Genomic DNA, 22,698 nt, shown 5'->3' with positions numbered 1-22,698 from the left:
GTGTTCTTTAAGGTAATGCAAGTCATCATATGTGCACTTGTCATCTGGCCCTCTTTGTGTTGCCCTGGGACTCAGGTTCAAAGTGTGGTGCAAAAATGCTCATACTCTGGCTACTGCTATTGTTGAAAGTAATAAATAGTCCTTTGTTTTGTCAAAAAAACAAACAAACCCAGAAAGTTCATATTTGGTGATGATCATGAGGTACCCCTAGAGCCAGATTCACACACTGGCTGCCTGTGTATTTTTTTTTTAATGCCTGTATACTTAATCTATAGATGTGTTTTATTTGGCTTGTACAGTGTTTTGGGGGTCAGGAAAATTTCATGTAAAAATCTTTATTTTTAGTTTTTCTTGAAAACTTGGAAGATACTGCATGACTTACTTGGAATTCCTGAATGGCAGCACTTGGCTACAGCTGAGTATCTGAGTATCTACTGCCCTATGGGGGATGGGTATTCTGTCCAGTTCTCCATAGTCCCTACTTCCTGTTGCTTAAACCTGGCCATTTTTCCCCCACGTCTGTTTCCCACATGGTATTTTCATTGCTCTGGGGTCATGAGAGAATGATCATGTTCAGGAAACTTGAATTTTTAAATTACTATTATTTGAAAATTGTAGTTTATGTATTATAGCCTTTAATTGGCCAGAATATTTTTTCAAATCAGGAAATTTAGTGCTGAATAAATCAACTTAAAAATTTTATTATTATTTATTTTATTTATTTATTTTTAGCTGTGTGGGGTCTTCGTTGCTGCACGTGGGCTCTCTCTAGTTGCATCGAGTGGTGGCTACTCTTCGTTGCGGTGGGTGGGCTTCTAATTGCAGTGGCTTCTCTTGTTGCGGAGCATGAGTTCTAGGGCGCACGGGCTTCAGTAGTTGTGGTGCACAGACTCAGTAGTTGTGGCTCGTGGGCTCTAGAGCGCAGGCTCAGTAGTTGTGGTGCACGGGTTTAGTTGCTCCGCAGCATGTGGGATCTTCCTGGACCAGGGCTCAAACCCGTGTCCCCTGCATTGGCAGGCGGATTCTTAACCACTGCGCCACCAAGGAGGCCCTCAACTTTATGCTTACTGACTCATCTTAGTTTCCATGGCCTTTATGGTTTAGCTTTAAACTTTCAAAAGATTCTTCAAGTTACATTTGGTCGGCAACCACCAAGTATCATTGGTTTTATAGGAGATGATTTTAGGTAGAACTCTTGAATGAAAATTTACTAGCTAGCTGAAGTTTCCACTAAGGTAAACTTTTAGAGGTTTTCTTTTAATTTATTTTCTTTTCATATTCTTACTCCTCTTGTAGAACAGCAGTATAACTAGTACCAGTGTAACTAGAATTTTACCCCAGGTCCTAAGTAATTAGCTTGTTTTGGTCTGTAAGCTTTTTTAGGGAGTGGAAGAGGATTATAACATACATGCATAGAAGTGCATAAAACATAAAAGTAGAGTTTAACAAATAATTTTAAAGCAAAATCTATGTCTCACCTCCCAGGTATATTAAAAAAAAAACATAATGTGGCCTTACCTGATCTTAACTCCTTGTCTTCCCAATATATCTGCATTAAAAAAAAATTCCTGCTCTTATTTACAGTGTTGCCATCCATTTATGCATTTCTAAATTAGTATAGTCAAGTTTTGTTTGTTTTGGAACTTTTTTGGAATCATACTCTATAGTCTTCTGTGTTCTCTTTCACTCAGTATCATTAATGAGTGTCATTCAAGTTGTGATGTGTTGCTGTAGTTTTAAATTTGATGTCCACATAGGAAAATATTTCATTATTGATCCATTCTCCTGCTAATGAATGGCTGTGTTATTTCCAGTTTTTGGTAGTAAGAACAATGCAACTATGGACATTTTTGTACACGTACCTTGGTGCACATTTTCCTGTTTCTCGCAAATGTATACCTAGGAAGAGCTAGGTTATAGGGTATGCTTGTTTTCAAGGTTACTAACTAATGCCAAATTCTTTCCCAAAGAGCTTATACCAATTTACATTTCCACCAGCATATGAATGAGAATTGTGGATGCTCTACATTATTGCCAGTGCAAAACTATAATATCTATAAAAAGTAAATGTTTCTTGGGCATATAATCTTTTAAACTTAAATACAGGGGACACACACACACACACATTCTGCATACTACAAAATGTTTGATTAATTTTGCTTAAGATGAATATTACAGAAAAGACAAAAATCTTTTTAGCTTTGGAGGTGGTTAAGTAGTTGCCATAATTAGCTACTTATACTTCTACTCCCAGCCTCCATAATTGAGACGGTACTAATAATAAATAATGGGAAAACATGTTTTTTTCCCCTTTACATGAGAACTTCTTGTCACTACCTTCAAAGGACATGGATTATAACAGTATGATCTGAAATGGAGTAAGTTAGCCAGAGAGGAGAAGAAACTGTAGCCAGAGACTAGAAAATTCAATAATCATTCATCTAGGAATATTTTGAAAGAAGATATTCAAAGTTTCATGTAACTTTGAGTTTTATCCTCAACAGCTTCATTAGACCTTGTGCCATTTCCTTGGGATAGGGTTGTGTTACCTACTTATATTTTGTATAACTTCTAATTGAAGATGGTATACCTTTTTCCTGGGCAAAGATAGTAAGCTCTATAGTACACTAAAAGCAAACATGTAGTACATAATGCAGTATGACACTTGTAATAGGGGGTCTTTTTGAATTAAATAGATCACAGCGAAGGCCAGAGATTTATTACATGTTGTAGCTTTTTGGGGGGAGAATTTTTAAGAATGACATGATTCTCCTATTACTTTGATACAGATTTATTTTCTTTGGTTTGCTTTTATTAGTAGAAACCTCCAAATTTGGGAGGGAATACTCTACTAAAATACACAATACCAAAGGATTCCTGCAATTTGCCTACCCCTTTAGGAACAGCAGAGAATGCATACTTCAGGGATATTTGCCTATGAAGGTTGTTTTTCACTGGTGCTTGCTTTAAGGAAAATTTTAATGTTAGCAGTAGCATGTGCTTTGGCTAAATGCCTTTTCTCCTTTTGTCAAACATCTGTATTTCATGGGGTGATAACAATATTCTAAAAAGTGCACTTAAGCAGTTTTCAGGGAAACATGAACACTAATCTTTTTTTTTAATATTTGTGTATTTATTTTTTATCTTTGGCTGTGTTGGGTCTTAGTTGTGGCACGCGGGATCTTCGTTATGGCATACGGGATCTTTTGTTGCAGCACGCAGGCTCTTCCTTGCGGTGCACCGGCTTCTCTCTAGTTATGGCGCACGGGCTCCAGAGCCCGTGGGCTCTGTAGTTTGTGGCACGCGGGCTCTCTAGTTGCAGTGCACTGAACACTAATCTTTATCTGAAATCATTGATTTAGTTATTTTGGTCTTTGTCAGTAGAATATAGAAGAACCTCTTTGTAGTTCTAAAGGGTGTATCTTTTCTTTTTTACTCTTGATTGTTTCACATATTCATTTCAATTGGTGGCAGTTCACATCTATGTATTTTTTATGTCTTCAGTTATGTTACTTTATTTTCTCATTATTTGCTATTTCTACCTTTTTTGCTCTCATATATTTAAGTTCCTAGTCTTTGAGGTAAGATTATTTCTTCAGGGTATGTATTCCAAAATGGAATCATTCTTTGGGTGTGGTTTTAAGGCAGCTGTGATGCATTGCTCTGTAGTTCTGGGGACATGGTAAACCCATTCACAGTATCCTGTCTATGTCCTGTTTCCTTAGATCCTTGGCAATATTGGGGTGAAGTTTTTAATTTTACTTAATTAATTAATTAATTTATTTATTTTTGCGGTACGTGGGCCTCTCACTGTTGCGGCCTCTCCCGTTGAGGAGCACAGGCTCCAGACGCACAGGCCCAGCGGCCATGGCTCACGGGCCCAGCCGCTCCGCGGCATGTGGGATCTTCCCGGACCGGGGCACGAACCCGTGTCCCCTGCATCGGCAGGCGGACTCCCAACCACTGTGCCACCAGGGAAGCCCTGGGGTGAAGTTTTTTAAAAAAAACTTATTATTTCTGTTATTTGTGATATGCATGTAGTAATATATTTCATTTTTAAATTTTATTGAAGGATAGTTGATTTATAACGTTGTATTAATTTCTGCTGTATAACAAAGTGATTCAGTTATACATATACATTCTTTTTCGTATTCTTTTCCATTGTGGTTTATCACAGGATATTGAATATGCTTCCCTGTGCCATATAGTAGGGCCTTGTTTATCCATTCTATATATAATAGTTTGCATCTGCTAACCCCAAACTCCTACTCCATCCCTCCCCAACCCCCCTCCCTCTTGGCAACCACAAGTCAGTTTATATCTGTGAGTCTGTTTCTCTTTCATAGATATGTTCATTTGTGTTGTATTTTAGGTTCCGCATGTAAGTGATATCATATTGTGTTTGTCTGTCTCTTTCTGACTGACTTCACTTAGTGTGATAGTCTCTAGGTCCATCCCTGTTGCTGCAAATGGCATTATTTCATTCTTTTTAATGGCTGAGTAATATTCCATTGTGTGTGTGTGTGTGTGTGTGTGTACCACATCTTCTTTATTTCCATGTCTTGGCTGTAGTAAATAGTGCTGCTATGAACATAGGGGTGCACATATTTTTTTGAATTATAGTTTTATCTGGGTATATTCCCAGGAATGGGATTGCTGGATCATATGGCAACTCTATTTTTAGTTTCTGAAGGAACTTACATAGTTATTTCCATAGTGGCTGCACCAATTTACATTCCCAGCAACAGTGTAGGAAGGTTCCCTTTTCTCCACACCCCCTCTAGCTTTTGTTATTTGTAGACTTTTTAATGATGACTATTCTGACTGGTGTGAGGTGATACCTCATTGTAGTTTTGGTTTGCATTTCTCTAATAATTATCAATGTTGAGCATCTTTCCATGTGCCTATGAGCCATCTGTATGTCTTCTTTGGAAAAATGTCTATTTAGGTCTTATGTCCACTTTTCAATTGTTTTTTTTTGTTGTTGTTATTGAGTTGTATGAGCTGTTTTTATATTTTGGAAATTAAGCCCTTGTTGGTTGCATCATTTGCAAATATTTTCTCCCAGTCTGTAGGTTATCCATTTTGTTTATGGTTTCCTTTGCTGTGCAAAAACTTATAAGTTTGATTAGATCCCACTTGTTAATTTTTGTTTTTATTTCTGTTGCCTTTGGTGGACTGACCTAAGAAAACATTGGTACGGTTTATGTCAGAAAATGTTTTGCTTGTGTTCTCTTCTAGGAGTTTTGTGATGTTGTGTCTTATATTTAAGTCTTTAAGCCATTTTGAGTTTATTTTTGTGTATGGTATGAGGGTGTGTTCTAACTTCATTGATTTGCATGCAGCTGTTCAACTTTCTAACACCACTCTTGCTGAAGAGACTGTCTTTCCTCCATTGTATTTTCTTGTCCCCTTTGTTGAAGATTAACTGACCATAGGTGTGTGGGTTTATTTCTGGCTCTCTATTCTGTTCCATTCGTCCATATATCTGTTTTTTGTTCCAATACCACACTGTTTTGATTACTGTAGCTTTGTAGTGTTGTCTAAAGTCTCAAGGGTTATGCCTCCTGCTTTGTTCTTTTCCTCAGGGTTGCTTTGGCACTTCTGGGTCTTTTATGGTTCCATATAAATTTTAGGATTATTTGTTTTAGTTATGTGAAAAGTGTCATGGGTAGTTTGATAGAGATCAAACTAAGTCTGTAGATCGCTTTGGGTAGTATGGCCATGTAATAGTATCTTTTAATATTAATTTATTCTTAATAGCAATTTGAAAAACATTTTTCCATATTATGATTTTTTGCCCTGGGTAAATTTAATCTTTGATTGTTTTATCAGAATGAATTGGAGAATTGACCTGACATTTTATATAGCTAACTTCTTTCACTTTATTTCATTGTGCAAATTTTTTTCCTAATGTTAAAAATATGTGTCCATTTTGATGCTTTGCTTTAGTAGAATATCAAAATAATTTATTCTAAAGCATGTGAAATAAGAATATGAATTTATAAAGCCTTGTTGGTGAGAAATTTGCTTGTAAGAACTCTTCGTTTCTGGTTATTAATTTTCTAAAGTAGATGTTTAGATGGCATTCTGACTTATAGCCTTTGAAAAATTGCCCTGATGAGATTTATAAATACTATAACATTTCATGGTAAACCTCATGCCCTTATAAATGTAATTTTCACTCCAAATTGGAAACAAAGTTTTTCAAGGAAATCATAAAGCTATTTAAAAAGCAGGGAAGAAATTAAATACAATTAATTTCAGTTTTAAACTTTGGTCACATTTTAGCATATTCGTGTCTCTTACTAGCCTGTAAGCTTTTGACTGTAGTTAGTTCTCCGTGAGTCCATTTTATTTCAGCTTTGGGAACAGGTAGCTGAACCTTTAGGCATTTATGTCTGTTTTAGATAGACATAATGGATTCTAGGGTTAGATTATCAGGGAGTAGGCTTTCTTCAGAGCCTCTGACTGATTAAGTGAATTCCAGGAAAATCTAATGTCATTTGGAGACCACTTTCATTTCTCCCTGGGTAGAGTTTTTAACTGTGTGGTAGAATTCAGGGGATCTAAGAACTTGGGTAAAATAGCTAATTGACTGTTGAACTATATTAGAAAATAAAAATGATAGAAAAAAAAGAAACACCTACATGTTTTCTTTTAAGATCTTTGTATATCTTCTTACAGATCTTTTTAATATGACATGTATACTTGTGAGTATATTATATATATGCACACATATGTAGATGTAGATACACATATAGAAATATATATACATGTACATTCACATGTACATGTATATTTAGATGTACTTTTTTAAAAACAAAAATGAGTTTATGCTCTATAAGTAACTTTTTTTGGTTCAGGTTTATTGAGGTATAATTTACCTAAAGTAAAATTCACCGTTTTTAGTATACAGTTCTGTTAGTTTTGACAAGCACAAAGAGATATATAATCTGCACTACAGTCATGATACAGAACAGTTATGTCATACCCCCAGAATCTCCCTGTGCCCCTTTCGTAGTTATCCTCTTCCCTTGTAATCATTTATTTCTTTTTCATTCCTTTTACAAAATATCGTATAAATGGCATCGTACAGTATGTAGTTTCTAGTCTGGCTTTTTTCATTTAGCATAGTTTTTCCTTTAAGAATTTTAGTTTTAGGTATGTTTCAAGAATCTTTTATCAAATGGATGAAAATATTCATGTCTTTTTTTCTAGGAATTTCATTTGTTCAATTTTGAAATTTTAGGCCTTTAGTCAGTCTGGCACTTACTTTAGTATAAAGTGTGAGACAGATACTTCCATATTTAAAAAATTAGCTACTTTGGCAATATTTATGAAGATTGAGTTACTAATACTCTTACTAAATTGATTTCCTCACAGGTAACACAAGTAGCAAGACAGCCGGGACCCCCGACCCCTTCCCCTTACTCAGCACATGAAATAAACAAGGGGCATCCAAATCTTGCGGCAACGCCCCCGGGACATGCATCGTCCCCTGGACTCTCTCAAGTAAGAAAAACCTTTTTTTTCCTAAAAGAAATTTCCATGTCAGAGCTGAATTTTTATTTTTCTTTTTTAAAAAATATATTTATTTATTATTTATTTTTGGTTGCATTGGGTCTTTGTTGCTGTGCGCGGGCTTTTTCTAGTTGCGGCGAGTGGGGGCTACTCTTCTTTGCGTTGCACAGGCTTCTCATTGCCGTGGCTTCTCTTGTTGTGGAGCATGGGCTCTAGGTGCGCGGGCTTCAGTAGTTGTGGATCACGGGCTCTAGAGTACAGGCTCAGTAGTTGTGGTACACGGGCTTAGTTGCTCCGCGGCATGTGGGATCTTCCCGGACCAGGGCTCGAACCCGTGTCCCCCGCATTGACAGGTAGGTTCTTAACCACTGTGCCACCAGGGAAGCTCGAATTTCTATTTTTCTAAAGCAAACTTTTATACATTTTTTTAGACACACCTCCCATGATAGTGACTACTAACAGTTTTACGCATTTCATTTATGGAGTCATTCAAAATAAACTGTCAGTGATATTTAGTTTTCCTTTTTGTTGTTTTAGAAATTAGAGTATGACTCTATAAAGTTCATTAAAAGTCTCATAAAGCACTTGTTTGCCTTTCAATGTGTAATCCGTTAGTCTCCCTTTTCGCTTTTTGGTGGAGTGTTGGTGGTTATTTTCTACTTTCGTAAACAATATGGCTGTCTTTCCCTCTTAGTATTGATAATTTTAGAGGGCTTTTTTGTTTGTTTGGTTTTATAAATAGATTATTGGAATTTGTTAGGCTTAAAATTTTGTTGAACTGTTAAAGAATAGTGAACTCCTTAGTTTATTTCCAAGTAACAGGCACAGGAGACACTGAAACTGTTTTAAAAAGATGTTGCTGTGGGTCCCCTGCATTTTAAACCATTTCCAAGAAATCTTTCAGCATGTACCAACTCACCATTACATGCTTATTTGGTCTTCCTTTTGGTTAAGAGTGGGGTAGAGTTAAGAAGTCTCTTACTGGAATGTAGAGAGAGTCAAGCCAATAACCTTGAACCAAGCTGTTTTGAGATTGTCAGTATTTACATGTAAGAAACATTCCTTTTAATAATGAAAATTAATATTATAATATTATTTTCAATTTGGGCTTTTATATTTTAGGCCTTTAAGAGCTTGAATAATAAGAGGAAGAATTCCTGAAAATAATGCTAAAAGCTGGTGATTATAAGTTAAGGGTTGATTAATGATAGTTTAAACTATAGAATGTTTGGAGAAGGAATGTACAACTTGCCAAAGCATGATTGAAATAGCGCTATTCAGGAATATGTAAGTTACTTTGGGCTTAGTACTATACTTAAACTCGGTCTAAATCATTCTTGTTTAAGTTTGAGTTTTAAAAGTAAAATATGTCAAAATGAATTCTTAATTGTTTAGGATGGTTTCTAGTGTTGGTTTTCATGGCACTGAACAGAACCACCCATGCTATTAATCAGGTATGTTGGTCTGAGTCTCAGGAGGAAAGAAAAACTGTAGTAAGTTGAATAGGGAAAGTTTAATATAAAGGATTATTAAATATAATAGGGGATTGGAATACTGAGGGGTTGGCTAATAAGAAAGAGAACTCTAAATGATATAAAAATTACAAATATAAGGAGTAGCTGCTTCTCCTGGGGCCAAGATGGAGTCCCCATGGAAGAGCCTTCTTCTCCACCCTGTTACCAGAGAGTGCTTGGCTGTGGCATACCTTATAGTAGAGAAGTCATTGTAGTGTCATACCAGTGGAACGTGCTAGAAATCCTTCTTCTGGAATTTGCTGGAAATTCATCTTATGGAGTGTTGAGGAAAGCTGGCTTCTCTAGCACCGGTTCCTTTAGCAAAGAGCTGCTGCAGTGCACAATGGCTACAGCATCCCTGCCACAGGCACTTCAGGTAACCTTGAATCTGCTGGATCACAGGTTGTGGTAGAGCAGCTTGTGTTGCAGCCTGAACTTACTGCAGAGCCTCCTTTTGTTCTTTCCCTCAATCAAAATTGGAAACCTCCCAGATGACTTTGTAGGTAGGTCGAGGTGTATCACACTCAAATGTAATGTGTGTTCTCTCCAAAATCTAAAAAAGGCGTGTCCAACCTTTTGCCTCTTTATTTCATGCTACTGTTAGGAGACTGCTCCCCCAACCTTGGGCTGAGATCTGGCATGATGTGGTTCTCTGAATGGTAGAGAAGTTGCTGTGGTGCCACATCAGTGGAACCTACTAGAAATCCACCCTCTGGAACTTTCCAGAATTCTGCCTTCTAAGGTGCTGAGGGAAAACTCTTCACAGGGCTCTTTCTTCTAGGAGGCACTCTGCTGCAGAATGGCTTGAGAGGGTACCAGGGGTAGCTGTTAGTTACTGGCTACTGCTGGCTGCTGCACACTGCAGCAGAATCCTGACACTGGAGAAGCTGTGCCCTCTAGAGCAGCTGGGCACTGGGGAAGTCAGGTTCTGGAGAAGCTGTCTGTTCTGCAGGAGCCAGCTGCGCATGCCCACAGGAACCAGGAAGCAAAACCCTTTCCTCCTGCAATATCTTTACAGTGCCCTCTACTGACAAAACTTTACATTGTGCCAGATCCATTTTCACTGTACTGGCAGACAAGTTGAATTTTGAGCTGAAAGGCGAGCAGTCGATAACTGGCACATAAGGGGAATAGCTTAGTTTTGCATTTCAAATTTTTACTGTTTCCAGTTGTGATTTGACCCCAGCAGTTGGCCCAAAGCCCTTAAGTGTTCTGAAAGACGGTATTGCTTGCAAATGCATAGTTTGCATTTAAGAAAGGATGATCTAGCAGTGGTCTCAGTTGTCAAGCCCACAAATGCCTTTCTGTATGCCATTTTATTAGTTTCTTTTAGAAGTCAGAGTACATGAATTCCAGGGAGAAGGGTCACCAAATATTATCTTGCTTCCCTTTGTGGTCTGTTTTGTTATCATCTTCCTAATCTGATGGATGAACCCAGTAACTCACATCTGATTTATTACCCCCCTTTTGTTCCCTGCCTTTCAGAGACAGCCTTATATAGATTCGTCTCCTAACAATATCTTAACATCTGTTGACAGAGTGAGGAAGTTTTTCTAAATTGGCATACCTGGAAAAATGAGGAGTCTGTAGGAAACTCAGTCTTCTTAGGTTTATATATCTTTTAAAATTAATTAATTAATTAATTTTTGGCTGCGTTGGGTCTTTGTTGCTGCGCGCGGGCTTTCTCTAGTTGCAGCGAGCGGGGTCTACTCTTCGTTCTGGTGCGCAGGCTTCTCATTGTGGTGGCTTCTCTTGTTGTGGAGCACGGCCTCTGGGTGCATGGGCTTCGGTAGTTGTGGCATGCGGGCTCAGTTGTTGTGGCTCGTGGGCTCTAGAGCGCAGGCTCAGTAGCTGTGGCGCACAGACTTGCTCCGCGGCATGTGGGATCTTCCTGGGCCAGGGCTCGAACCCGTGTCCCCTGCGTTGGCAGGCAGATTCTTAACCACTGCGCCACCAGGGAAGTCCCTCCTTAGGTTTAATAGTTGACATGTTTGTAGATCATTATGGAAAGTAGAACCTTCAAAATAGAGGGAAAAGAATTATAGTCTTGGAGTCAAAACAGACTCCAGGTTCTGGGACTTGGTCTGTCACTTTCTGGTTATATGATGTTGGGTAAATTATTTGATATCTCTAGAACTTGGTTTCTTCTGCTGCTATATAGGAGAGAATTAGAATTCTACCACTCTTTAAGAGGATTGTTATGAAGACTATATAAAGTTCTGCCTCAGAACAGGACATGCTAATGCTTTCAACAAGTGACATTTGTTATTTTTGTGCCTGACTTGATTCTCTTCAGGATATTGTGTGTGTGTGTGTGTGTGTGTGTGTGTGTGTGTGTGTATCTAATTTGGCTACCTGTCTGGTATTAGTGTGAAATTTAGAAGCTCTCTCCAGGAGTTTGAGATGTCTTCCAGGTCTTTGCTTATCCCTTCCAGGATAAAAGTAGAGGCCAGGCTTGGTCATTTTCTGTTGGAAATAGTGTGGTTTATTCTTACACACAGAACTATTAGATTCAAATCAACTGCAGAAAAGATTAAAGGAACTTCTTTAACCACATGTCCCTTTTAAAAAAAAAATTTATTCATTTATTTATTTATTTTTTGGCTGTGTTGGGTCCTCGTTGTTGTGTGCCAGCTTTCTCTATTTGCGGCGAACGGGGGCTACTCTTCCTTGTGGTGCACCTGCTTCTCATTGCTGTGGCTTCTCTTGTTGCAGAGCACGGGCTCTAGGCCTGCGGGCTTTAGTAGCTGTGGCACTCGGCTCAGTAGTTGTGGTTTGCGGGCTTTAGAGCACAGGCTCAGTAGTTGTGGCGTGCGGGCTTAGTTGCTCCATGGCATGTGGAATTTTCCTGGACCAGGGCTTGAACCCTTGTCCCCTGCATTGGCAGGCGGATTCTTAACCACTCTGCCACCAGGCAAGTCCCATGAAAACATTATGAATTCTCTATTTTATACTTAAAATTAGGCAAACTTTGCATTGTTTCATTTTGTGTCTTTTAAAAAATATTGGAAGTTTGTACTTGAATTATCTTAAATTACTTAAGCAAAACAAGTGTTTCATGCTTGTTGCTTGATTGTTGGTACACATTTGTTTTAACTCAGTTAATTTTCTCATAATGGAGCTAAATTACAAAATAAGGAGTCCAAACTGGCACTGATTATCAGGTTCAGTGTCTAGTCCTTTTCTTTTTTCTCTTGGTATCCCTGTCTAAACTCCTAAGCTATGTTCACAGTAATCATTGAGAAGACATGCTCAGAATAATGCCAGAGAAGTGGAGTGGTACATGTTTTCCACCCACTGTTCCTGTTCATTTGGTTCCTCTCTTTTCCTGAGAGATCAACTTGGTCATGTTAAGTAGTGGACTGAGATGGTGATAGTATGTGATCCACTGGTTAGATTCTTTATTGTCTCTGGAAATGCTAAGCAAAGGACTTCTTCACTGAGGAGTAGTGATTGATCATGGTACTTATTTTAACATTACTATTTTCATTATTACAAAAGAATATGATTAAACAACTCATGGTCCCTGCAATCTTTTTACTTTATCCAACTTCCAGACTTTGTTTTCCTTTCAGAGGACTTGTTTTACTGAGGAAAAATACTCACTATTGCCTCACGGTTGTTGATTGATGGATTGTTTCAGACTTTGCAAACTGCTTTATCTTTCTTATTAAGTTAAACGGTGATTTTATTTACTGCAAGCAAGTTTTTATACTTTTTTGATTTTTAAAATGTCTTTCGCGAAGAAAATAAATTCTGAGTTTGGCAACTCTGACAGTCAGTGTTGCTAACCAGGATAAGTAGAGGAAGCTTTGAAAATGTTTTTCACATTTCATTGTTGAAATAGATGAATGTTGACATTCCTTAAAAAAGGAAAGCAGAGCAAAATTTATTGTTTTTTATACTTGCCTTCTCCCCCATGGAACACATTATGGCTGTCTAAAGCAGTCTTTGAAGTGACTGGTGTTTGGAAGCTGCATTCATGGCACATAAAGATTTGATGTAGCCTCCAGAAACTGCAGTACTGACTGCATTTAGTTGGTCCTGTTGCCAAATCTTCTGTTTCGTTTTCTTCAGTTGATAATATATGTATGTACTTAAAAATTTATACCTATTGAAAATTTCATCAGCAAATACTGTCATTAAGCAGCTTACAAATTAACATGCCTTTACAAGTGTCATTAGTATAAGAGTAAGGCTTATAAAAATTTAAATCATTTGTACTTGTGGTTTCATCTAATATATGCTAAATAATTGTGGTAAGCTCTTTTCTCTAATTGTTGAGATTTATCTTAATGTGGTCATATTTGATAGAGAATTTTAGCTCTTTGTCTTTTTTCTTTATTAACAAAAACAGTTGCAACCATATTTATAAAGTAGGGCTTCACCAGATGTTTTCCGAATTTCATCTTTTATGCAGTCTTATAGCTTACCATGAAATATGCCTGAAGGCATATTTGTTTGATTATGCTTCTTTTTGCATTGCATGTAACTAGAAAAAATTCCCAGTGATTTTCTTTCAAGATATTTGTGGTTAGTTTTTAAGTTTTGTTGTAAGAATGATAGTTAAGTGCAACTATTATTCAGACCTTCCATACCCTAAACACAAAGTTTCAGATTCTGTTTGGGAAATCTATAAGACTAGAACCTATATTTTGAAATATCCAAGTGTGAAGAGTGAAAGTTTTAAAACTGAATTCTACATTAATTCAACACAGTTTTAAAAACCAAAGATGGAACTTCCCTGGTGGCACAGTGGTTAAGAATCCACCTGCCAGTGCAGGAGCATGGGTTCAATCCCTGGTCCGGGAAGATCCCACATGCCGCAAAGGAGCTAAACCCGTGTGCCACAACTAATGAGCCTGTGCTCTAGAGCCTGCGGGCCACAACTACTGAGCCCAAGTGCCACAACTACTGAAGCCTGCACGCCTAGAGCCCATGCTGTGCCACAAGAGAAGCCACCGCAGTGAGAAGCCCGTGCACTGCAACGAAGAGTTGCCCCTGCTCGCTGCAAGTAGAGAAAGCCCGTGTGCAGCAATGAAGACCCAGTGCAGCCAAAAATTAATTAATTAATTAATCAGTAAGTTAATTAAAAAAAGAAAAAGAAAGCATTTTCTAAGAACCAATCTGTAAGAACTGAGTGATTTTACAAGCATTTTTTTCATTGTCTTTGGTGTAATCTCAGTTTTTTGTTGATGATGTTGTTTATTTTCATCTCAGTTCTGTCAGGGGGAGAAAGGTTTAGGATTTTATCTGTTTCACCTTTAAGGAGTTATTTCCTCTGGACACGTCCTGGGAGGCGCTTCTTGAGTTCTCTAGCTACCACTCATCTGTTTTAATAGGTAGTGCAAAACCTCTTCCATAGTTTCCCTTGCAGGTTTACCTCTTTACTTCACTTACTTCCCATAGTTTTAGAAGAGAAACTCATTTCAGCTCCACCAGTCTGTTTTTTACCTAGCTGTGACATGATTTTTCAGATTTTTATGGTTTTGAAAATTGCAGCCTCAGTTCACCTACAGACTGCACATGTGCCAGTATATCAGGGGATGGGAAATAGAACAGAGAATTAGGAAATGGAGTGGTTTGACTATTCAATTCAGAGTGCTTGTGATTTTTCCTGCAAAAATTTATATTCCAGTTGTCTTAGTTAGCTCAGGCTACCAAAACAAAATACCGTAGACTGAGTGGCTTAAACAACAGACATTTTTCACATTTTTGGATGCTAGGAAGTCCAAGATCAGGTGCTGGCTGACTGATTGAGAACTTCCTTCTTGGATTGCAGAAGGCTGCCTTGCCTCCTTACTATGTCCTCATATGGCGGGGGGTGGGGGGAGAGAGAGAGAGAGAGACAAGCAAGCTCTGGTGTCTCTTACAAAGGCACTAATTCCATCATGAGGGCCCCACCCTCATGACCTCATCTAAATCTAATTGTCTCCTGAAGTCCCCATCTCCAAGTACCACCACATTGTGGGGTTAGGGCTTCAATTTATGAATTTTTTGCAGGGGGCGAGGGAGGCACCTCCATCCATAGCACCATTTATGTGATTCAGAGAGCTATGGGGGAAGTGGGCAGATAGGACTACTGGGAGAAAGGTCAGCAGAGGGGATAAGTACCATAGACATGTAGAATAGTGTCCTGAGCTTAATCAGGCATATAGGTAAATGTTCTTATCCAGATTAATTGGGGGGGGATTCAATTTGCATGGATGTGGGAGAAGGGAGAGGATGAGCTTAATACAGGCTTATTTGTTTTTATCAGTGATCAAATGAGAAAGTTTACTTGAAGTATAAGAAAACTAGCATCTTTGGGACTTCCCTGGCGGTCCAGCGGTTAGGACTACACACTTTCACTGTTGAGGGCTGGGGTTCAATCCCTGGTTAGGGAACTAAGATCCCACAAACCTCACAGCATGCCTCTCCCCCTTCCCCCCCCCCCCCGCAAAAAAAAGAAAGCTAGCATCTTTATAGAACTAAGAGTCTTGAATTTCAGTGACTCCATACTCAGTGAAAAGCAGACAATACACACATCATGTATAATAACCTTGTGGTGGGTTATTTTAAATTCTGTCAAAGAAGAGTTAAGGGGAGGTTGTTATATTTAAAGCAAGTAGAATTGATTAGCTGTGAACAAAGAAGATTATAGATTGATTGTTAATAAAGTGTTCTAATTTACTTACCAAACTAACAAACTTTTTCCTTAATACATATATTAATTTACTGTCCTTTTTTTCTCAAATTTCCAATGATGCTGATAATTAAGTAACAGGAAGAGCTAGATCTGATTGTAAAGTTTTCATTGGTTGATGAACCCTCATCTTTTTCCCTCTCTGAGGAATGGTAAACTCTCAAGCTACTTGAATTCTCTCACTCTTGTATGGTATCTTTACTGTCTGCCAAGTGTTTTGTTCCATAGGTACCTAAGTAGGTGATATGTAGAAGAAAGAATTTATGTTGCCAATATTTTGTTGTATTTCACTGGAAAAATAAATCTCCTTTTCAGTTTCCTGTCAGTGATACTCCATTTTCAGGTACTACGCTATATTACTCAAGACTGTTTATTACTTCAAATTTTATTACTCCTCATCACCATTAAAATTGCCCATCTTCTTTTACAGTTTAGTTCCAAAATTTTGACCTGCCTGTTTAGTATAGTTGACAACATGACAGCCTAATTAGCTTAGCAGTACAGCTGTTAAAGTATTGTCAGGAAAAAAAAGAAACGGAACTATTTCAAATAGAGGGGATCTAATACATGAATTTGTTAAACTAGCTGATTGATTTTCAAAGGGACACTGAAGTAATCCAGAGATTAATAACTACAGAAAGCAGCTAACGTCCCTAGAGCTGAGGGAATGAAAGAGGAGACATGGTGGTGTTGTGAGAACCTAGGAGCTTAGAGGAAGTGTCCTTTAGGGCAGCGGTCCCCAACCTTTTTGGCACTAGGGACCAGTTTCGTGGAAGACACTTGTTCTATGGACCCGTGTGTGTGTGGGGGTGGTTCAGGTGGTAATGCAAGCGATGGAGAACGGCAGATGAAGCTTCCCTTGCTCACAGCTCACTTCCTGCTGTGTGGCCCGGTTCCTAAGAAGCAGCAGACCGGTACCAGTCTGCGGCCCCGATGTTGGGGACCCCTGTTTTAGGGGACTGTTGGTCAGACTTGTCAGAAGGGAGTTTTACTGCAGCTTGGCCGTCAGAAACTCAGTAGGTGAGAGAGCAGGGTGAGGCTAGTACTTTGAATATCAGGTGTGGACGCCTGTCTGCTGCTGGATCTCTAAGTGGCTTTCAGAGACTAGAGATCTGAATGGAGTTGGTGTCTGGAGCCATACTGACAGGAGGTGAAAGCACCCTTCTACTTACAGGGTGGATTAGAGCTGAAAGACAATGGGTAAGTAATGGGCACAAATAATGGTAAAAGGTTATATAGTTACCTTAATAATAAAGAATAAGCTAGGACCATAAATCCCATGAATTTAAAGGGAAAAGTAAATGTGGTAAAACAACATTGTTGGTAACTGTAATAATAATGACATTAAATTCCTCTATTAAATAGTCACTCAGTTTGTCAGAAACTGAAATCTAGATATATGCATTTAAACATGACAGAGATTAAAAACAAAAGCAGGAAAACATTAAAAGGAAAATGCTAATAAAAAGGAAGCAGTATAAGCAGCCTTTAGAAGTCTACATAGAATGCAAGGCAAAAAACTATATGGGAGAGAGATAATTCCTACAATATAAAAATTTAATTTCTAGAAGATGTAACTTTACAAATTCTTATATACTTAATAATTGGTTCAGAATATATATATGAAGCAAATGTAAATGTTGAAATTGACAAATTCATAATCAGTGTGCGAGATTGACATCTCAGGAAAATGGACAGATTAGTTAGTAACCATATAGATCATGGGTTGGCAGACTATGACCCAAGGGCCAAATCTGACCCCTCTCCTGTTTTTGGTAAGTAAGTTTTACTAGAATACATCCATACTAATTTATTTATGAATTCTGCTTTTGTGCTACAATTGACAAGTTGAATAGTTGCTACAGATTTTATGCCCTACAAAGCCTAAGATATTTTCTGTCTGGACCTTTACAGAATAAATTTGCCACCCCCTGATGTAGATTAGCAAACTAGAAAGACCAGATAGTAAATATTTTGGGGCCAGATGATCTTTTGCTGCTGCTGCTTCCTTTTTAACCCTTTAAATAAGTAAAACCCTTTCTTAGGTGCTAAGGGCCATCCTTTGCCAACCCCTGATACAGATAAATGACACAGATAGTAAACTTGTTTTTATATAAATATATATTAGCACAAGAATGTATATATATTTCAAACATATGTATGAAAGAGAAATTTTGTACACAACCAACCAAGATAAAAATAATTGAGGATGTCAGTGATTTGAACATCATAATTATCAAACTTTAAAAAAAAATAGAGTTGTGTTACCAATTCAAGTTAGAGAAACTATTACAAAGGCTATGAATAATTTGCATGAAATAATAATTAATAAATCTGTTTTAATTTAATTTTTTCTCATTCAATTAAGACTGTGCTTTTTTTTTCAGCTACTCAAGGAGTATTCATAAAATTTAATCATGTTAGGCTACAGAGAAAAATGCTACATTCCAATCATATTTATATTTTTTTCTAAATATACTTCTATAGAATTTAGAGCTTAACAACAAAAGGAAGACAAAATCTAAATTATGTTTAAGTTGAAACTCTACAGAATATAATTGCTGTTTTTAAAAAAGCTTATCAGATTTATAATTTATTTTAGTTGAACATAATTATTCATAATATGAATACATATAATTATTCATAATATTTTTCATAATCTTAAACATAATGTTGGAGTAAAAATAATAACAAAATCAGTTTATTTGGAAATTTAAAAATTATTGACTTAAAGATAAAATAAAAATAGAAAACATTATCTTTAGAAATGAATGACAGGGCTTCCCTGGTGGCGCAGTGGTTGAGAGTCCGCCTGCCGATGCAGGGGACACGGGTTCGTGCCCCGATCCCGGAAGATCCCACATGCCGCGGAGCGGCTGGGCCCGCGAGCCATGGCCGCGGAGCCTGTGTGTCCGGAGCCTGTGCTCCGCAACGGGAAAGGCCACAGCAGTGAGAGGCCCGCGTACAGCAAAAAAAAAAAAAAAAAAAAAAAAAAAAAAAAAAAAAAGAAATGAATGACAAACAGCACTTTGTACCAGAATTTGTGCAATGTGCATAAAGTGTTACTTAGAGGAAAATGTGTAGACTTAAAGGCATATATTAGAAGATAGGAAAAGTTGAAAATAACCAGTGATCTCAATGGAAGAGTGTACTGATGAAAAATTAATCAATCTAAGAAAGAAACGGAAAATTTTATTTGAACCAAAATTCAGGATTACAGCTCGGGAACAGCATCTCAGAAGGCTCTGAGAACTGTTCCACCTGTTAGAAGTCAAGGGACAGTTATATGTTTTTTGAGACAGAGGGCTGGCTGTACATCAAATGCCCTCTTACTGACAGTTTAAATAATCCAGATCATCATCGTGGTGGGTCATGTGACCCTTTACAAGATCAAGAAGGAATGCTGTCTCTTAAGGTGTTGTCTTGTTGATGTTAAGAGAATGTTGCTCTTTATGGCTGATGGGAAAGGTTTGGTGATGCAGATACACAATGCACAGTGAGGGGAGAGAGGATGCCAAAGGGCAGAGAAGATTTTTTGTTTAAATTTCTTGTCTTGCCATAAAAATATGACTTTTATTTCACAGCTGTTATGTTGTAATTTAAGGATTGTAGGTTTTATTTTCATACGCATATGTAGTGTACCTCGTTCTGATGTTGTTGACTGTAAACACTAGCTATAAATTGCCACACTGCTTTATCTGTTTTAATACCAGGAATCAAGAGCTTTTATATAGTAGTAACTAACTCTCCTTATAGTATTTCTAGTTTTGAATGGCCAACTTGTGTCTACTGTCATTCAGAATATGCTCCTTTTGATAACAGCAAGCTTGATGATGGTGTCAGGAAATTCGTGTGTGTGTGTGTGTGTGTGTGTGTCTGTAAAACATTTGCATGTCATTAGTGATTAGTGATGTTGAGTATCTTTTCATGTGCTTATTGGCAATTTATATGTATTCTTTGGAGAAAATATCTGAATCTTTTGCCCATTTTTTTTTTTAATTTATTTTATTTTTGGCTGCGTTGGGTCTTCGTTGCTGAGCGCGGACATTCTCTAGTTGTGGCGAGCGGGGGCTTCTCTTGTTGTGGAGCATGGGCTCTAGGCGTGCAGGTTTCAGTAGTTGTGGCACACGGGCTTAGTTGCTCCTTGGCATGTGGGATCTTCCCAGACCAGGGCTTGAACCCGTGTCCCTGCATTGGCAGGCGGATTCTTAACCACTGCGCCACCAGGGAAGCCCCGCTCATTTTTTTTTTTTTTTTTTTTTGCGGTATGCGGGCCTCTCACTGTTGTGGCCTCTCCCGTCGCGGAGCACAGGCTCCAGACGTGCAGGCTCAGTGGCCGTGGCTCACGGGCCCAGCCACTCTGCGGCATGTGGGATCCTCCCAGACCAGGGCACGAACCCGTGTCCCCTGCGTTGGCAGGCGGACTCTCAACCACTGCGCCACCAGGGAAGCCCCCCGCTCATTTTTTAGTCGGATTGTTTTTTTTTTACTGTTGAGTAGTAGGAATTCTTTATACATTCTGGATCTCAATTCCTTATCAGATACATGATTTGCAAATATTTTCTCTCATCAATTGCCTTTTCACTCTGTTGACAGTGTCCTTTGCACAAAAGTTTTCAATTTTGATGAAGTCTAATTTATGTTTTTTCCCTTGTCTGTGTCTTTGATGACATATTCAAGAAACCATTGCCAAATCAGCAGTTACTTCTTTACACTAAATGCAGTGTAGACTATCGCATTTCTTCTTAGCTTTAAAAATTTTACACACATGGAGATTTTCTCCTTTCAGGAAATAGTAGCATGTTTAGAGAAAAATGTATTGAGATATCAGGACGACAGGCATGTTTGGAAGGAACAATGGAAATACTTACTAGTAGGTGACCAACAGTTGCCAATAATAACCCCACTGGAGTGAGAAAAATCACTGAAAGTCCAGCTGCCATGTTCAAAAAGACACTGAAAAATTCCAAGGGCTGTTAAGGGTTCAAAGAGTGTATCAAGGTTCACTTTGGGAGTTAGAGAAGTTGAATACAAAAGTGGTGACTCAGAAGCCAGCTGGCTTATTTACATAACCATTTGGCAACATTTAAGAAGGGAGGGAAGTAGCAAAAGGACAGACGGCTGGCCAACAGGCAAAGAAATAAGTATCAAGGACCTGGAAGGCATTATTCTACTCTCTTCTCCTTGATTTTGAGTGATTGTCTCTTAACTTCAGCAGCAATGAAATTAGGAAGTATAAAGCCAAAGGAGGAAAAACACTGTTGAAGTACATATTAGAAAAGGGGACTATAAAACTTTGTATAATTTATAGAGAAAATGAAAGCTATCAAAAAGCTGGATGCATACAGAAGGCATCCTTCACCAAATCTTTGTGTTCTGCTTAGTTTGAATTACTCCAAAAAACCTTAAGGAATATAGGTTTCTTGAAGAATGACCATCCCTAGAGGGTCTTCAAAAAAGACAGTCTCGCACTAGAAGCTATTGCTGTAACAAGCTCTAAAAGTAGATCTAATGCTGTAGGAATCAGATGGACAGATTCTCCTAAAAAATATCAACTCTTGAGTAGATAAGGGACAGTGAGTGTAGGAGGATCTTGACTGTTGGAAACATTTAGAAATAATTTTAACTAAAAGCTGTTCTTCCTAATATAACTTGAATTATAACAGTGTGAACTAGTATTTATTGTGTACTCCTATTATCAGATTATGTATTTGAGGATAATATCTTGATGGTAGATTACCTTATAGGTTAGAGTTTGCAGAGCATTTCTCAGTTACTTCACTGTACCTATTTTATCATTACAATAACCCTGTAGATGGATATGATTATCTCCATTTTGTAGATTGGGAATGTTGAGTGTGAAAAGTGAAATGATTTGCTTCATATACCACAGGTAGCAGTGTTGCAGGAAGGGGGACCCCTTCCAGGGCCCCAGAGTGGGCTCTTGTCTAACGTTCAGAAATGAATTGTCCGGGAGGCACATGTGCTGACAAAGCAAGAGACTTTATTGGAAACAGGCGCCTGGGCGGAGAGCAGCAGGGTAAGGGAACCCAGGAGAACCGCTCTGCCACGTGGCTCACAGTCTCAGGTTTTATGGTAATGGGGTTAGTTTCCAGGTTTTCTCTGGCCAGTTACCTTGCTTGGCGCATAGTGTGACTCAGGGTCCTTCCTGGTGCTGTGCGCATCTCTCAGCCAAGATGGATTCCAATGAGAAGGACTCTGGGAGGTTGGTTGTCTGCTCCCTCTTTTGCCCCCTCCTGAATTCTCCCAGTTAGTTTTCAGCTGCAGCACCATGTTCTTTATCAGGACCTCCTGTTATGAGACAACTCAGGCAGGTGGGCCTGGCCAAGGCAGGTGGTTTCCATCAGCAGTTCCCTAACAGCACCATTTGTAAAGGATTGAGTCTAGATCTCCAGGTCCCAACTCTAGGCATTCTTCTTAGCTTTCTCATAATTAATCGTAGTACTTTATTTCAGGTTCGTTTTAGACAAAATAGGCTTTAATAATTTTGAGAATACAACCACCACTTATAACATTGTTTTTATGAAATAGTATGATGTGATTTTTTTTAAAACATTCAACATGAAACATCTTTGGGGGAACATAAATTTGAAAAATTGGGCTTTATAAAAATTCAGCCACACAATATTGAAGCTTCTGGTTCTTAAATGTAGAGACACATGTCTAAATCTGAAATTAAAGAATTAGTGAGAGAGGGACTTCCCTGGTGGCGCAGTGGTTAAGAATCCGCCTGCTGCTGCAGGGGACACGGGTTCAAGCCCTGGTCCGGGAAGATCTCACATGCCACGGAGCAACTGAGCCTGTGAGCCACAACTACTGAGCCTACATTCTAGAGCCCGTGAGCCACAACTACTGAGCCTGCGTTCTAGAGCCCATGAGCCACAACTACTGAAGCCTGCGTGCCTAGAGCCTGTGCTCCACAGCAAATAGAAGCCACCGCAATGAGAAGCGCTG

General features: G+C 38.4%; 1 protein-coding gene across 17 annotated transcripts in view; it reads left to right on the top strand.

Moving 5' to 3' along the window:
• Positions 1 to 22,698, top strand: part of EIF4G3 (eukaryotic translation initiation factor 4 gamma 3) — a 397,045-nt gene that overhangs the window by 136,027 nt on the left and 238,320 nt on the right. For 16 of the 17 annotated variants that reach the window (XM_082614842.1, XM_082614845.1, XM_082614835.1 and 13 more), the window contains one exon: positions 7,387 to 7,515. The exons of the other annotated variant lie outside the window; for it this stretch is intronic. The gene's annotated coding sequence lies outside the window, so the exon portion shown is untranslated. The remainder of the gene's footprint in view (positions 1 to 7,386; positions 7,516 to 22,698) is intronic. 17 annotated transcript variants of the gene reach the window in all.

The sequence above is a fragment of the Mesoplodon mirus genome (assembly GCF_964341445.2).
Source record: "Mesoplodon mirus genome assembly, chromosome: 3".
NCBI lineage: Eukaryota > Metazoa > Chordata > Mammalia > Artiodactyla > Ziphiidae > Mesoplodon > Mesoplodon mirus.
This window is presented reverse-complemented; position numbering and strand designations above follow the sequence as displayed.